The 16,585-nt window shown below is 40.8% G+C and overlaps 1 pseudogene; it reads right to left on the bottom strand.

Annotated features, from left to right (window-relative positions):
* Positions 1-355: 355 nt before the first annotated feature.
* Positions 356-15,791, bottom strand: LOC125516813 (uncharacterized; annotated as a pseudogene).
* Between the last annotated feature and the right edge of the window lie 794 nt (positions 15,792-16,585).

The raw sequence follows: 16,585 nt of genomic DNA, 5'->3' as shown, positions 1-16,585 counted from the left end.
CAGTAGGGGTGTTATCTCCCCGGAGAGCCCTGAAGCTGGGTAAGATTCGCCGGCGTGCATGTCTATGCCTCATCCCGTTTCCAGGCACCGACGACGTTCTACTCGCCCCCACCATGATAATCCATCCTTTGGCATATGTCGCACCTAACCCCCGACACAGAGAGAAAACAAAATGCTTCGAACAGAGCACGACTAATCCGGAAAAATATGGTTCACATCATGAATACAATCAAAAAGAGCCAAACTTGGCACATTATTACAACCAAACATGGTTCACATTAGTTTTACAATAAAAAAATGTTCACATCAGGTAACACCGCTATCACCGCTTCTCCCTACTTGTTCATCCTGGACCTCATGACAAAACATGAATGAAGGCTAGCATCTGCAAGTTATCAAGCAAAATGCGAAATTTTTATCATTTAAGCATAGAAAGACAGGGTCAACAACATTTTAATGTTTGAAAAATGAACCAGGATTTCAATGTTTGAACAGCAAGAAAATGATACAGTAGATCATATGCGGTTTAATCAACCCCTAAGGAGAGACACGTTGACACGTTCATTTGGCAACACTTGTAGAAATTGAACCTCCTAAACATGCAATGTCGAATTTGTATCTCAAAGAAGTATACATACTTACCAGGTTTAATTAGCACAGAGAAGCCAAATGCTAGTAACTCATGATTAGTACACAAGACATGGTTCAGCAAAGTAACGCCAACGTGAAAAGTTTCAGCATTATTGACATATGTTTCCTCGGAATCATACTACACAGAGAAGGGTTCAGCCTCAAGTCTGAACTAGCCTTACATGGTGAAGTACATATTTTAGTGGCTACATAAACAAGAAGCATCGGCTTAAGTTGCAACCCGCAACAGAAACACTTACAAAAATCGAGCACTTGGGGGTTTGGCAGGAGTACTACCTTGTGGATGTCGCCCATGAAGTGTGAGAGGAACAAGAGCGCTTCCGTCAGGTTATCTGCAGTATTCCACGCAGAAAAACATGGCATCTTCAGTACGAATTCAGTCAACCAAAAGAGATGTCACTACAAGAAATATGTCAACTTATGACCTTCTGTCAGTGACCCTCGAAGAATTGGTCATAAATTTATGACCATTTTAGACCAATTGGTCAAAAGCTGTTCAGGGGGCTCCAAACCCTAAACCATTGCGACCATTTTGGTCAGAAAGGTCGTAATTTCCTTACACGAAATGGTCAGAAAGCAAACAGTGCTAGTCCGCTGCCTTATTTCTAGTTTTTAATGACCAATATAGATGGTCATAGCCTTGTAGATTATGGTGCGTTGTGATGACTAGGCGCCATCTCATCAGTTTTGCCTATGTGTCATGTCCATGTGGCAGTTTTGCCCTAGGTTGTGAAGCAACCTATATTTATATCATTCCCAAAATTCCCAAAAAATCTCATAAATTCTTTGGGGCATATCTTCATCAAATATGTAAAAATCCTTCCTTGCCTAGTTCAAAACTAATTCAAGAATATTAATTTTCCTATTTTGTTCACAACAACACTTTATGAAGGAAGTGCTATTTATATATTCTTGATTGCCCTCGGAATTTTTGGGCACTCTTTCCTATCCAAATCATTACCGCATGACAAAATTCAGCTCCATTTGCCTAGCAAATCTTCCTCGGGAAATTTCCAAAGTTTTTGTCCACCTAGAAGCATTGTGAAGGAAGTACCTTTTTTATATATCTAAATGACATGAAATTTATACAGTTCCTTCATATGCCCAAATTATCACCCTCCTCTAAATTGCAGCTCAGTCAAGTCATCTATGTGAGCCCAGGTTTAATTTATATTTTATGACCAAATCGGCACGTTGCAAAGCAAGTGTTATATAGACCCCTCCTATTACCCTCAAACTTTTCGGGCACTCTTTCATACCCAAATCATTGCCACATGATAATATTCAGCTCAATTTTCCTAGTAAATCTTTCTCGGGAAATTTCCAAAGTTTCTACCTCGAGAGAAGCTTTGTGAAGTAAGTACTAGCTAGGCTTACCCAAATGATCTGACAATTTACCAGCGCATGACCATACTTAAGTAACTTACCTACACCAATTTTGATCTCATTTCATTCATCCAATCTCTCACACTAGTTTTCCCAAGTTTGTATCCATAGAAGAGCATTGTGAAGGAAGTACTACTTTGGCATGTACAAATGGTATCAATTTTCTGCAATGCTTTCCTATGCCCAAATAACCATCCTCCACAAAATTTCAGCTCACTCCATTCATTATTTTGAGCCCAGCTTCAACATTCATATTTTTGTCCAGCGTGGTACTTTGCAAAGCAAGTACCACCTAGGATCCTCCTTTTGAGCTAAAAATTTGTGAAGACATTCTCCTTAGTAGATGATCATCCTCAGCCAAAACTCATGCCCATTGGCCATGTGCATTTCCCGTACCGCTAATCAAACACTTGGTTGCTAATTCATGTTTGAGCATCGATCGGTCTCCTCGTGAGAATCTTATGTTCTAATTTTCTTCCTAGCACCAACCTGGGAAGTGCCCAACCCACTAGACATGCCTAGGCCACCCAGAACACATGGCAACATTACGGTCACGCGGTGACCACGCGACGGGCATGCGAGTTTACGCGCTCTAGAGTTGGGGCCCTCGGCCACTGCCCAAACCTCGACGTATCGCCACCAAACCATGTATTTATGATTAAATAGGTCCTTATGTAACTAGAAATGATTTTTGGAAAAAATAAATAGCAAACTATGAGGCAGCTGCAGTTCAAATTTGACCCGCTTCCAACTGAATCGGCGGAAATTTGTCATTTTCACGAGAGGTGAATCAAAAAATTTTACTCCCAACCATTTTGTCAATTGTTCATTAAATATGTCCTAGTATTTTATAAAAATGATTTGGTCCAATTTTGCAACAATTATTTGGTAGTTCCTTCACAAAAAAACCTCCTTTCGGGCACTCGAAAAATGGAAAATGGTTTTTTCGTCCAACGAAAGTGAAAACTTCCTTGGGCAACATTGTTTGCCATTCCAATATGAACCCTTGTGCACAATATGAGATCATTTGAACAAACTATGCCATGAATGTGGCCATAAGATTGATCATTTGACTTGAAAGCCATTGATCTCCACACGTGATAGCTCGTTTCTGAGAACACTTTTTTAAAATAATTGCCGTATTACAAGTTTGTTATTTTTCCTGGGAACTTGGTCACATATAATGACACAATGCGAAGGTTTCCCAATTTTTTGGTTTTTTTTGAATTTTTTATGCCCGTTTCAAAATGTGGTCAAAACGGCGGGAATGACAGTTCCTAGCTAGTGGTTAAATCTTGGAATTTTTTTGGTGTTTCTATGATTAAGTAGATACCTATTTACCTAGCAATGATTTTTGGAAAAAAATAAAGAGCAAACTATGAGGCAGCTGCAGTTCAAATTTGACCCGCTTCCAGCTGAATCGACGGGAATTTGTCTTTTTCACCAGAGGTGGATCAAAATTTTTGACACCAAACCATTTTGTCAATTGTGCATTAAATATGGCCTAGTATTTTAGAAAATTGATTAGGTCCAATTTTGCAACAAATATATGGTAGGTCCTTCACAAAAAACTCATTTCAGGCACTCAGAAAATGGAAAATGGTTTTTTCGTCCAAAGAAAATGAAAACTTCCTTAGGAAACATTGTTTGCCATTCCAATATGCACCCTTGTGCATAATATGAGATCATTTGAACAAACTATGCCATGAATGTGGCCATAAGATTGATCATTTGGCTTGAAATCCATGAATCTTCACACTTGATAGCTCATTTCTGAGAACACTTTTTTAAAATAATTACCGTATTACAAGTTTATTATTTTTCCTGGAAACTTGGTCACATATAATGACACAATGCGAAGGTTTTCCAATTTTTTGGTTTTTTGAATTTTTTATGCCCGTTTCAAAATGCGGTCAAAACGGCGGGCTTGACCGTTCCTAGCTAGTGGTTGAATCTTGGAAAACTTTTGGTGTTTCTCTGATTAAATAGATACTTACGTACCTAGAAATGATTTTTGGAAAAAATAAATAGCAAACTATGAGGCAGCTGCACTTCAAATTTGACCCGCTTCCAGCTGAATCGACGGGAATTTGTCTTTTTCACCAGAGGTGGATCAAAACTTTTGACACCCAACCATTTTGTCAATTGTGCATTAAATATGTCCTAATATTTTATAAAAATGATTTGGTACAATTTTGCAACAAATATATGGTAGGTCCTTCACAAAAAAACCTCATTTCGAGCACTCGAAAAATGGAAAATGAATTTTCCGTGCAACGAAAATGAAAACTTTCTTAGGCAACATTGTTTGCCATTCCAATATGCACCCTTGTGCACAATATGAGATCATTTGAACAAACTATGCCATGAATGTGGCCATAAGATTGATCATTTGGCTTGAAAGCCATTGATCTCCACACGTGATAGCTCGTTTCTGAGAACACTTTTTAAAATAATTGTCGTATTACAAGTTTATTATTTTTCCTGGAAACTTGGTCACATATGATGACACAATGCGAAGGTTTTCCATATTTTTGATTTTTTTTGAATTTTTATGCCCGTTTCAAAATGCGGTCAAAACGGCGGGAATGACCGTTCCTAGCTAGTGGTTGAATCTTGGAATTTTTTTGGTGTTTCTCTGATAAAATAGATACTTATGTACCTAGAAATGATTTTTGGAAAAAATAAAGAGCAAACTAGAAGGCAGCTACAGTTCAAATTTTACCCGCTTCTAGCTGAACCGGCGAAAATTTGTCTTTTTCACGAGAGGTGGATCAAAACTTTTTACACCCAACCATTTGGTCAATTGTGCATGAAATATGGCCTAGTATTTTAGAAAAATGATTCGGTCCAATTTTGCAACAAATATATTATAGGTTCTTCACAAAAAAACCTCCTTTGGGGCACTCGAAAAATGGAAAATGGTTTTTTCGTCCAAAGAAAATGAAAACTCCCTTTGTCAATATTGTTTGCCATTCCAAGATGCAAACTTGTGCGAAATATGGAATCATTTAAACAAATATTTGATAGGACTTTCACAAAAATACTCATTTTGAGCACTGAAAAATGGAATGAATTTTTTTATCTTGAATCGATCACGACCAATTTATATTGGTCATAAGGTGATCAAATGGTTTGCTGCGTTTTGATTGGACCATGAGCATATCACGCGGATCACGCATCAACCACCGTCGGATGCTTCCGGATCCAACGGCCCAAACCCACCCGAGCCGAAACCCTAGGTCTGTCCTCATGGACATTTTCCATCCACCCCCCCCCCCCCGCCTCCATTCTTTCTTTCTTTCTCTCCCTCCCCCTCAGATCCTCTCCCCTCTCCCCCGTGCAGCGAACCCTAGCCCCTCTCTCCCCCGCACACCACTCCTCCTCCCTTCCATATCACAGCCGCCACCTCCTCCTTTTTGATCGCCACCGCCACCGTCCTTCCCTCTCCGCCTCGCCTCTGTCTCCCACCGTCTCCCCTCTCCCTCCCTCAGATCCGCCGCCGTCCGCCTCCGCGTGGCCTCCACCTCCACCTCCAGCCCCACCGCACACCACTCCTCTCTCTCCCCGTGTGACGAACCCTAACGCTTAGATCCAGATCCCTCCCATCGCCGCCACCCACCTCCCCCATCTCCCTCACCTCGCCGCCGGCCACGACCTCGGCTCTCCCCTCCCCTCCCTCATCAGAAGAGATCCGATCTCCCGTCGACGTCCTCCTCCCTCCTGCTCCGGGTAACCAGTTCCCCTTCCAACCTCCAACCAACATCCCACCACCGCGCTGCCATGCCCCTCCCTCGAACCAAGATCTCGGTGGCGATGAGCCCAGCGTGTGGCGTGCGGTGGCAGGGGGTCGGGATCGACGGGAGGAGTGGGAGGATCCGGGCCATCGGGAGGTGCTTGGCGGTGGCGGTGGAGGAGGCCGGTGCGCAGGAGGACGGCGTGATGCAGCCCAAGGAGGGGAGCGAGGCGGCCAAGAGGTACCCGTTGTACCTGTCCAAGGAGGTGCCCGAGGACGCGGCGCTCCCGATCACCGTGTTCGACCGCTTGCTCGTGCTCTTTATCCCCTCCATGTCGGTTTCTTTCTCCATGGATCAGTAGCGGTTCAGATGAAGAGCGTGATTTGATTTGTTTGGGTTTGAATTGATCGTGTGTGTGTGTGTGTGTGTGTGTGTTTACAGGGGAGAAGAAGGCCAAGGAGGAGCATGCCAAGAAGCTGCAGGCCAAGAAGTCCAAGATGAAGGTATGCGCTGCCGCTTCCTCGTTCCTCCCCTGCTTTGGCGCTGTTACTCGACTCGGATGTGTTGCTAGACTGCTTGTTAGTGGAATCAGCTTCTTGATTGGTGCTGTGCTGCTACTGTTGCTGTGTTAGATAAGCATATCATGTAGTCTTTTGGTACATGGAGTTCTGATTAGTGGTGTTTTATAGCTCAGAATTAGCGCTCAGTTGTGACATATAAGTATTACGATACAGCATCAGAGAATTGCTTATATCAGTTTAGTTTATTGCTTGAATTTGCTGCTCACTTTTCTTAAGTGCATATCGTTTGTCATTCACTGTTATTTACTTATGTGATCAGCATCATTTCTATGTAGATATGCAACTCTTGAGTATATTGTCCTTATATGCCCCTTTCATACCATTCCCACTCAAACCAAAGCTTCTGTATGCACTTGATATTTGCAATGAGACTTGAGAGAACTTCTGTATGCATTGAAGTTTTCTCTAATATAGATTTCTCAAATTTCTCTCTAAACTTCTCTAATAAAAAATGGTGCTAACTGTTAAAGCTCTTCGTGGTGACATGTTTCTTTTACCAATACAATACTATATTAGCACTCAAGGACTATTTGAGTGATAGGCTGTTCATAATATTAGATAAGTGAACTGATTAAGCTATTGCTTTCCCCAACAACAAAAAATAAACACGGCAGTTGAACAACGTGTATCCCTTCACTTGAAAGCCTATGAAACTTTCTGTAGCAGCAGTGCAGCACACTTTATATACATGTATGAGGCTGGGTAGTTCATCTCTACTTTACTTCCTAACTCATTCATATATATGATGGAAATTGTGCAAGTTCCATGGTGCCAAGTGGCCTCTGGCCATCTTGAACTGGGACTCCAGTAACAAGTAGATGTTGCTGCCGCACTCAATATTTTAAGTTGTTTTTTTCTTTTTTGGGATGTTAATCACCCAGTTTCCTTGTTAATAACCTAAGAACACTTGCCTCCTCCCCAACCCTCGCCCCAGCCTGCCGCTGCCGGCTTGCCGCGTGGCTGTCGCCACAGCAGCTAATTAGATTTTTGGGACTCTGTTTCTATGCTTTGCTCGATAACATTTTAGATATTGATTCGACACGCTTTATATAAAATGATTTATCTTGTACATTGCTCTGCCTAACTTGTATACATGAAACCATACTTGTCAAATATCGAGTATCACTGCTGAATAATAACGTCTTGTTTTCTGTTTACTGAATCACAATTCTTCTCTCTTTTTACCATTAATCCATCTTACAGCCATCAATAAGAAAAACACTTATCTTCATATTAGGCTTATTATTTTGTTGTCTGCAGTATTATAATGTACATATGCTTTTCTGTTCACTGAATCACAATTCTTCACTCTTTTTACCATCAATCCATCTTCTTATAGTTGCATGTTTTTTTTGGCTGTCCAGATGACCAAGCCAAAGGAGGAAGCAGCTGCTCATCACTGAGGACAAGTAACTCCAGCAGGTTGACGCTGTAGATTCACAATGTACCTTCCATATGCCCATCCAGTTCTGTGATTTGTTTCTTGAAACCCAAAAAACCCCATGCCCATGTGGGAGCTGAACCATAGTTTTTTGCTTGTGGGAAATAATATCCTTGGCTAAATCGACTTGAGGCAGTTTCTTCGAAATTCTTGGAAATGCTTCGGTAGTTCCTTTCGGCGAGAAACTGTTTCGTACTGAAGTTTACTTGTACATGTGTGGTTTGCTACTGTTGCTTTGTTTGGGTTGGGTTGGTTCCAGCAGGGAGATGTGCACGCACACTGGCAACATGAGCTAGCAGCCATGATTGCTAGCCAGCCACCACCATGTCAATGTAATAAATGTGTGGCCTATCTAGTGTGCTGCTGATAGAAATATAGATGTGTGGCCTATCTAGTGTGCTGTTGATAATCTGTTTTTACCTCACTTGGCAGGCACCATAATCTGTTTTTACCTCACTGTACTGTAGGAACAAATGTGTGGCCTATCTAGTGTGCTGCTGATAGAAATATAGATGGAAGATTAGTTGACCAGTTATGCAATCTATAATCCTTCATATATATTGTTGTTGTCTATGTGTGCTGCTGCTTCATACATGTTTAATAAAATCTATCAAGCAGCTGTTGTCATGTCATGCTTGCTGTATTAATAGCCAATTTAGTTGTGTATTGCCATTTCTATTTTGCTAATGAACACCTTCCAACTTAAATGTTGAATTGCCTTGTACACATAATTGTTTGTAATCTATGGGAAAGCCGTTAATAGTCAGCTGACCTTGTGAACTGTATAAATATATCAAAATCTTTTTTTGTTAAATTGAGCTTATTGTCAATTCTTGCTTATAAGCTATGTTTGATGCTGCCTACAGGTTCTTATTCTTCTTTTTTTTCATAGGTGAAGTATGAAGTGCGAAGTCGTGAAGCCTATCAGCAAGAGTAGCATATTATGTATTGTAATATCAGGCAGAGTGTAATATTAGTCAGAGTAGCATATAATGTATTGTAATATTTAGTGTTGTTTTGGATGAATTTCATTCGCTCTAGTCTGTTTGAAATATTGATTGTGTATATAACTTCAATACTATGAAATGGAAACCTGCCCAGGGGGACATATTTATGAGAATTGTTTGACAAATTTTCAAATTTCTGACGTGTGGGTGCAATTGTGATATCAGCATGACAAGTGGGACCAATCTGACCAGTGGGACCAGCACAAAAATAATATGGCTGAAAATAGAAAATTAATAGTAATGGCCCAGAAAATAAAAATGTTGAATTGTTGGGCCAGGCCCATGTATCTGACCAGAATTAAAAAGAAAAATAACATTAAATGGGCTGAATTGTTGGGCTCGGCCCATATAGACACCGAATTGGACCGGGCTGAATCTTATCAACGACCTTTTCAATTGGTCACAATTTTGCCACGTCAGATTGCCACGTCGGATCCGACATGGCCTAGGGAGAGAGCTAGCGACCAAAACAGAAGGTCATAGGATCAACGACCTTTTGTTAAAGGTCGCTATAGTCAGTTTACGACGCCCAGCTTTTGACCTTATGTTTTTGGTCACAAAAAGGTCATAAATGGAAATTTGTGACCATTCAGTGACCAATAGTGGTGGTCATAAGTTGACATATTTCTTGTAGTGTGTGCTGAAGCTCGTATGATCTAACTGAACATTACATTGGCGGGAAGATTTACAAGATGGAGATTGTGATGATGACCCCTAGGTGAGGAGCTGGGAGGTGTAGTTGTTGACGGCTCCGGCGACGCGGTAGCCCTTGACGCCCTCCTCGTCCTTGCTGCGAAGGATGGCCGGGACTCGGATGCTGAGCTCCCTGGGCGTCACCTGCTCCTTCTCATTGTAAGTTGTAATCAGGTGCGGGCTCCCTGGGCGATTCATGAAAGGGAAGTTCTCAAGCTTGACAATCTCGTTATCCGACAAGTCAATCGTGTCAAACTGGTCCTGTTATCAAAAAAAGGAACAAAGACAGTTATAAACACAGCTAGAGAAGGACCTGGAGCAACTACAAACAATTCAAAATGAGATTAAAAAACCCTATGATTTCAATTTCAAATCAAGCTAAACGGTTTAAATATTAAGCCATCGGTAATACAAAAATCATAAGAGGTGTGTCACTGATTGTAGAGTCAGTACAAGAAAGTAGGCTGGTAACACAATAACAAGCCACACATTAAACTGTCATGCCCTGGACAACTACATAGAAGAAAGCAAAAGTAACCAGAATAGTAGAGGTGCGCTGATCAAGTATAAAAACACTATTCTGAACCGTAACAACAAAATCACCGCTCTTAGGTGGACACTACACAAAATATGCTCAAACAGTACCCACGTCTCGCCAGGATGAATTGTCACAATGTCAAGATCAGTATTTCCCACAAAAGTTAATGATAGTTCTGGTTCCATATTTTTCTACCATTATGAAACAAGGTTGAAAAAAAGAAGACAAGTGCAGAACTAGCCAACTGACAGTACAGATCAAAAGGAAAATAAAACAAAGGAACACAAACCCATAAAGCGTAAGCTTGAATTTACCACTCTACGGAACCAAACTGCAGGGTTATTCCAGTTCTATACACAAAAGATTTAACATGTTTTCCTACTAGTATTTACAATGTTTTTATTTCGGTAAATTAGAAAGAGGGGAGATGGGGCACAGAACTTTGAGGCACTGTTATGAGGTAATGTCTGATGAAGGTTGCCCTTTGGGGCAGCAGTGGTAGCTCCGCCAAATGTAGCAGCGGCACCTCTGACTGGCACAACGGCAAATACCGAGAAGAATGTCATGAAAAAAGCAACACATAAGGCTTTTGTGATGGCATACCTGAAAATAGCAGTAGTGGGTTAGTGTGGTTTATGTATATTTGCACAGCACACAACATAACAGATAAACAAAGGCCAAGAACCCATAGGCGCCAGAAAACAAAAATCTTTTTAGACTAATGCCTATTCCATGCCATCTGATCTACAGCAGCAAAATTCACTAAACAATAGTTATTTCATAGAAGAATGTTACTCCAGGAGTACAATTCACTACACAATAGTTATTTTATAGAAAAATGTTCCTCCATGTGCACCAAAAGCAACCAATGCATCTTTTCACTGAGCTTGCTGGGGAAAAGCAATGATGCTACAGAAGAAGTTCTTAAACTTAATCCGTACTACATGTGCAAAGTAACTGGAGAGAGATTGTCTGCATAATCCCATCCGAGCTTCTGAACCATACAACAGCAGACTAAATGCCACTGAAAGAACAACACAATGACTTGAAAAGCAATACATCGGACGGAGTTAACATATGCTATTTGCAAATTGGAAAGAGATTGATTGTAGAACAATGTGTATTTGTGGACAAAGGCACGACGATAATTGGAACGGATTGAGCTATTATGGCTGAATAAGTAGACTAAGTTGTTGTCGGATTGATTGATTGATTCCACAGTGCACTGGACCAACAGAATTGTTCCCAGCAATGCTTTTTTCTACCCCATGGAGCCTTCCTACACTGATCTACTAGTTGCAGCACTTACTGCAACCAACATGTTATAGTCCAAGTTGAGGTACAAAAGAAACCCTGAAATTAAATCGGCTAGATGTCACTGAAACCTGCTGAGACTAACAAGATGCAGCCAAACTGACAAAGTGGTCTCGCTATTGTGTTACTCATGATGCAGATGTTGAGATTTTAATGTCCGACAGCCCCTAACTGAACCCGAACCTGAATGGTCTTCACACTTCCTGACTGAACCTGAACGCAGTGTGGGGATTAGGAGAGGAGGCGTACGTACATAGCAGGTCCACGACAGCTCTTTCTACCCTCATGGGCCTCGCTGCGGCCGGTGAGAAGGAAGGTCTTGAAGCCGAGGTTGTGGACCTCCCTGTAGAGGCGGAGGCTAGAGGGGATCACCGGCGCCTCCCCCGTCTCCACCCACCGTTCGAACTCCCAGTGGTCGAACAGCTCCAGCCTGCAATCGAACAACAAATTAATCGTGTGTGTTAATAGCAGGCCCGCGATCTCAGAATGTGACAAGCGTGGGTCGCCCACCCGTATCCATGTTGCGCGTAGTAGGGGAGCTTGGAGAGCAGCGTCTCGTCGACACCGAAGACCCAGGCGCCGGTGGCAGCGCGGGCGTAGGCGGAGGCCTCCCCATGACGAGGTCGAGGTTGGAGCGGTAGGCGGGGCTAGTGAGGTATGCGTGCACGTGCGGCACGCAGTCCTGCGGCACGGCGGCCCACGGCGCCAGGTTGTTGGCCTCCCCCGCCGTCCTCCAGCTCGCGCACCACAGGTTCAAGGCAGTCTCTGTGGACGCGGTGGGTGGCGCGCTCAGGTGGCGGGAGGACCAGGGGTGGGCCGGCGGCGAGGTTGGTGTAGTGACGGGAGGAAGGGGGCGGTGGACGAGGAGGGCTTGGATTGGATCTGGAGAGAATGGGGGCGGCGGTTGGAGTGGGAGGGGCTGGCGGGGAGGGTGCGATGTCACGATAGCGGGAAGGAAGGGGAGGGGATCAAGAGGAGCTCTGCTAGATCTGGAAGGGGAGAGGAGAGAGCTAGGGAAAGAAAGGAGGCGGGGCGTGGATGGAAAATGACCACAGGACAGAGCTAGGGTTTCGGGGATGGTGTGGAAGGGCCGAGGACTGTCGTTGGATCCCCGATCATCAGACGGTGTTTGATGCACGATTCGCGTGACACGTCCATGAACCAATCAGATTACAGTACGATGCTATGACCATCTAAATTGGTCGTGGTTGACTAAAATTAACGTGTTAAAATCATGTCAGCTATTTTATGACATGAAAAATTCAAAAAAATGGAAAACCTTCTCATTGTATCACCAAATGTGAACAAGTTTTCAGGAAAAATAACAAACAAGAAATAAGATAAATATCTTTTAAAATGTGTCTTCAGAAATGAGTTTTTTGGCAAAAAAAAACATTTTCCATTTTCTCAGTGCCCGAAAATGAGTTTTTTTTGTGAAGGACCTACCATATATTTGTTGCAAAATTGGACCAAATCAATTTTCTAAAATATTAGGCCATATTTAATGCACAATTGACCAAATGGTTGGGTGTCAAAAGTTTTGATCCACCTTTGGTGAAAAAGAGAAATTTCTGATGATTCAGCAGGAAGCGGGTCAAATTTGAACTACAGCTGCCTCATAGTTTGCTATTTATTTTTTCCAAAAATCATTTATAGGTACATAATATCTATTTAATCAGATAAATATCAAAAGTTTTCCAAGATTCAACCACTAGCTAGAAACGATTATGCCCACTGTTTTGACCCTATTTTGAAACGGGCATAAAAATTTCAAAAAAATCAAAAAATTGGAAAACTTTCGCATTTGTGTCATCATATGTGACCAAGTTATCAGGAAAAATAACAAACTTGTAATAAGACAATTATTTTAAAAAAAGTATTCTCAGAAATTAGCTATCATGCGTGAAGATTTGTGGCTTTCAATCCAAATGATCAATCTTATGGCCACATTCATTACATAGTTTGTTCAAATGATCTCATATTGTGCACAAGGGTGCATCTTGGAATTCCAAACAATGTTGCCTAAGGGAGTTTTCATTTTCTTTGCACGGAAAATTCATTTTCCATTTTTCAAGTGCCCGAAATGAGTTTTTTGTGAAGGACCTACCATATATTTGTTGCAAAATTGGACCAAATAAATTTTCTAAAATACTAGGCCATATTTAATGCAAAATTGACCAAATGGTTGGGTGTCAAAAGTTTTGATCCACCTCTGGTGAAAAAGGCAAATTTCTGATGATTTAGTATGAAGCGGGTCAAATTTGAACTGCAGCTGCCTCATAGTTTGCTATTTATTTTTTCCAAAAATCATTTATAGGTACATAAGTATCTATTTAATCATAGAAACATCAAAAGCTTTCCAAGATTCAACCACTAGCTAGGAACGGTCATGCCCGCCGTTTTGACCGCATTTTGAAACGGGCATAAAAAATTCAAAAAAAATCAAAAAATTGGAAAACTTTCGCATTGTGTCATTATATGTGACCAAGTTTCCAGGAAAAATAAAAACTTGTAATACGACAATTATTTTAAAAAAGTGTTCTTAGAAATTAGCTATCATGCGTGAAGATTCGTGGCTTTCATGCCAAATGATCAATCTTATGGCCACATTCATGGCATAGTTTGTTCAAATGATCTCATATTGTTCACAAGGGTGCATCTTGGAATTCCAAACAATGTTGCCTAAGGAGTTTTCATTTTCTTTGCACGGAAAATTCATTTTCCGTTTTCCGAGTGCCCGAAATGAGTTTTTTTGTGAAGGACCTGCCATATATTTCTTGTAAAATTGGACCAAATAAATTTTATAAAATACTAGGACATATTTAATGCACAATTGACCAAATGGTTGGGTGTCAAAAGTTTTGATCCACCTCTGGCGAAAAAGAGAAATTTCCGATGATTTAGTAGGAAGCGGGTCATATTTGAACTGCAGCTGCCTCATAGTTTGCTCTTTATTTTTTCTAAAAATCATTTCTAGGTACATAAGTATCTATTTAATCAGAGAAACATCAAAAGTTTTCCAAGATTCAACCACTAGCTAGGAACGGTCAAGCCCGCCGTTTTGACCGCATTTTGAAACGGGCATAAAAAATCAAAAAAAATCAAAAAATTGGAAAACCTTCGCATTGTGTCATTATATGTGACAAAGTTTCTAGGAAAAATAATAAAATTGTAATACAACAATTAATTTAAAAAAGTGTTCTCAGAAATGAGCTATCATGCGTGAAGATTCATGGCTTTCAAGCCAAATGATCAATCTTATGGCCACATTCATGGCATAGTTTGTTCAAATGATCTCATATTGTGCACAAGGGTGCATATTGGAATTCCAAACAATGTTGCCTAAGGGAGTTTTCATTTTCTTTGCACGGAAAATTTATTTTCCATTTTTCGAGTGCCCAAAATGAGTTTTTTTGTGAAGGACATACCATATATTTGTTGCAAAATTGGACCAAATCAATTTTATAAAATACTAGGACATATTTAATGCACAATTGACAAAATGGTTGTGTGTCAAAAGTTTTGATCCACCTATGGTGAAAAAGAGAAATTTTTGCCGATTTAGTAGGAAGCGGGTCAAATTTGAACTGCAACTGCCTTATAGTTTACTCCTTATTTTTTCCAAAAATCATTTCTAGATACATAAGTATATATTTAATCAGAGAAACACCAAAAAATTCCAAGAGTCAACCACTAGCTAGGAACGGTCATTCCCGACGTTTTGACCGCATTTTGAAACGAGCATAAAAAATTCAAAAAAATTAAAAATTGGAAAACCTTCGCATTGTGTCATTATATGTGACCAAGTTACCAGGAAAAATAATAAACTTGTAATATGACAATTATTTTAAAAAAGTGTTCTCAGAAATGAGCTATCATCTCTGAAGATTCATGGCTTTCAAGCCAAATGATCAATCTTATGGCCACATTCATGGCATTGTTTGTTCAAATGATCTTATATTGTTTACAAGGGTGCATATTGGAATGGCAAACAATGTTTCCTAAGGGAGTTTTTATTTTCTTTGGACGAAAAATCAATTTTCTATTTTTCGACTGCCCAAAATGAGTTTTATTGAGAAGGACCTACCATATATTTGTTGCAAAATGGGACCAGGTCATTTTTATAATATATTAGGCCATATTTAATGTACAATTGACAAAATGGTTGGTCATTAAAAGTACATATACACCTCTGGTGAAAAAGACAAATTTCCGATGATTGAGTAGAAAGCGGGTCAAATTTGAACTACAACTACCTCATAGTTTGCTCTTTATTTTTTCCAAAAAATATTTATAGGTACATAAGTATCTATTTAATCAGAAATGCATGGTTTGGTGGCGATATGTTGAGGTTTGGATGGTGGCCCAGGGTCCCAACTCCAAAGCGCGTAGACTCGCATGCCTGCCGTGTGGTCACCGCGTGACCGTGGTGTTGCCACCCATTCCGGGCAGCCTAGGCATGTCTAGTGGTTTGGGCACTCCCCTGTTAGGTGCCAGGAAGAAGAAGGCAATAGAAGATTCTCACGAGGAGACTGAACTGAGCTCAAACATGAATTAACACCCAAGTGTTTGATTAGTGGTACGGGAAATGCGCATGGCCAATGGGCTTAAGTTTTGGCTGAGGATGATCATCTACTAAGGACACTATCTTGGAAAATTTGTAGCTCAAATGGAGGAGCCTAGGTGTCACTTGCTTTGCAACGTACCACACTGGACAGAAATATGAATGTTGAAGCCACACTCACATGTATTGTTAGATGGGGCTCAAATTTTGTGAAGAGCTATTATTTGGGAATATAGAAGATGTGGCAAAAATTCAGCTCATTAAGATATGCCTAGCTAGTACTTCCTTCACAACAGTTCGAGTTGAACAAAAACTTTGGAAATTTGCCGAGGAAGATTTACTAGGCAAATGGAGTTGAATATTGTCATGAGGCAATGATTTGGATAGTAAAGAATGCCCAATTTTTTTTGGGGGGGGGGGGATTTTACAGAAATATAGGTTGCTTCACAACCTAGTGCAAAAATTGACACATGGACATGACACATAGGGAAAACTGATGAGATGGCGCCTAGTCATAGCAATAAGTACCAATGCATCCACGTTCACAACCTCATGACCATTTATATTAGTCGTAATCAGGTAGGAATAAGGTCATTGGCGCCTTTTGTCTGCTTTATAATCATTTGGTGTAAGCAATTTCAAGGTTTGAGCCCTTCCAAACGAAATGGCCGTA

This window comes from Triticum urartu, chromosome 6A (genome assembly GCF_056163025.1).
Source record: "Triticum urartu cultivar PI428250 chromosome 6A, HENAU_Tu73, whole genome shotgun sequence".
NCBI classification, from domain to species: Eukaryota; Viridiplantae; Streptophyta; class Magnoliopsida; order Poales; family Poaceae; genus Triticum; species Triticum urartu.
This window is presented reverse-complemented; position numbering and strand designations above follow the sequence as displayed.